The sequence below is a fragment of the Triticum urartu genome, chromosome 5, assembly GCF_003073215.2.
Source record: "Triticum urartu cultivar G1812 chromosome 5, Tu2.1, whole genome shotgun sequence".
Lineage (NCBI taxonomy): Eukaryota > Viridiplantae > Streptophyta > Magnoliopsida > Poales > Poaceae > Triticum > Triticum urartu.
Window position 1 is genome coordinate 275,158,176 of NC_053026.1, and position 2,276 is coordinate 275,160,451.

Sequence of the window (2,276 nt, forward strand, 5' to 3'; positions counted from 1 at the left end):
TTGTATTTGTGGCGAAGCTCTCCAGGAGAAGGTGGCAGTCGACCTGCCCCTCGTTGTCCTTGAGGACTGAGATGTGTTTCGTACTTAGGCGCGTACTGGACTGCAGCTAAGCCCCCGAGTGGGAGGATTGCTCTCCACTCGGTAGGATTTTTTCAAACTTAGGCGAGTGCCGGACTGCAGCTAAGTCTTCTAGTGAGAGAACTTAGGCGAGTACTGGACTGCAGCTAAGCCCCCGAGTGGGAGGGTTGCTCTCCACTCGGTAGGATTTTTCAAACTTAGGCGAGTGCCTGACTGCAGCTAAGTCTCTAAGTGGGAGAACTTAGGCGAGTACTGGACTGCAGCTAAGCCCCCGAGTGGGAGGATAGCTCTCCACTCGGTAGGATTTTTCAAACTTAGGTGAGTGCCTGACTGCAGCTAAGTCTCTAAGTGGGAGAACTTAGGCGAGTACTGGACTGCAGCTAAGCCTCCGAGTGGGAGGATTGCTCTCCACGTGGTATGATTTTTTCAAACTTAGGCGAAACGGATTCGCAGCTAAGCCCCCGAGTGGGAGGCTGGCTCGCCACTCGGTAGGAAATTGTTTTTACAAACTTAGGCGAAGCGGATTCGCAGCTAAGCCATCCACTGGGGGATTTCTTACGCAAAAAAAACAATAATAATCACTGGGAAAATTATAACGCTCTTGTCTTTGATAAATAAACTACAGGAGTTTTTCTTATTACATCTCATCCGAGTGAGAATTCAAGTATAAAAGGGGCGGAGTAGCTCTGCATTCCAGGATCGTGGCTCATCAATCTGGCGATCGATATTGTAGAGGTGGTATGCTCCATTGTGGAGGACTCTGGTGACTATGAAGGGGCCTTCCCAAGTAGGAGCAAGCTTGTGTGGTTTCTGCTGATCCACTCGAAGGACTAAGTCTCCTTCTTGGAAGGCTCGGCTCTTCACGTTTCTGGCATGGAATCGATGCAAGTCTTGCTGATAGATGGTCGATCGGATCAGGTCCATTTCCCTTTCTTCTTCTAGGAGGTCGACTGCGTCCTGCCGGGCTTGTTCTGCTTCATCTTCTGAGTAGAGCTCGACTCTGGGAGCGTTGTGAAGCAGGTCACTCGGTAAGACTGCCTCGGCTCCGTAGACCAGAAAGAATGGGGTTCTTCCGGTCGATCGATTCGGGGTTGTCCTCAATCCCCAAAGGACTGATGGGAGCTCGTCGACCCATGCACCTGCTGCGTGCTTGAGATCGCGCATCAATCGGGGTTTCAGTCCTTTGAGAATTAGGCCATTTGCCCTTTCTGCTTGCCCATTCGACTGGGGTGAGCGACCGAAGCATAGTCGACCCGAGTGCCTTGAGAGGCGCAAAAGGCCCTGAACTTGTCGGAATCGAAGTTTGACCCATTGTCCGTGATGATACTGTGCGCAACTCCATATCTGAATATCAACTCTCTGATGAAACTGATAGCGGTGCAAGCATCGAGATTCTTGATAGGCTTGGCTTCAATCCATTTGGTGAACTTGTCGACTGCTACCAGCACATGAGTGAAGCCGCTCCTGCCTGTTCTCAGTGGCCCAACCATGTCCAGCCCCCAAACAGCGAAGGGCCAGGCGAGTGGAATGGTTTTCAGGGCTAACGCGGGCTTGTGCAGCATATTGGAGTAATACTGACACCCTTCACATTTGTCAACTATCTCTTTTGCCATCTCATTGGCCCTTGGCCAGTAGAACCCCGCTCGGTATGCTTTAGCCACAATGGTCCGAGAGGACGCATGATGACCACAAGTCCCCGAGTGGATATCGTTAAGGATCATCTGACCTTCTTCTGGTGTGATACACTTCTGGCCGACCCCAGTCACGCTTTCTCTATATAATTGTCCCTTTATGACTGTAAAGGCCTTGGATCGACGGACGATCTGTCGAGCCTCTTCTTTGTCTTCTGGGAGTTCTTTCCTTAGGATGTACGTGATGTACGGTTCTGTCCAGACGAGAGTGATAACCAACACTTCCATGATTAGATCGACCATAGCTGGAACTTCAACTTCAGTCGGATCCGTGGCGCTTTTTGGCTGCGGGGCCTCTTCCGTGAAGGGATCCTCCTGGACTGATGGTGTGTGGATGTGTTCCAAAAACACATTGCTGGGAATGGCTTCTCTTTTGGAACCTATTTTTTCCAAATCATCAGCTGCTTGATTTTTTAGTCGGGGTATGTCATGAAGCTCTAACCCCTCGAATTTCTTCTCCAGCTTTCTCACTGCATTGCAATAACCAGTCATGGCTGGACTTCTGAC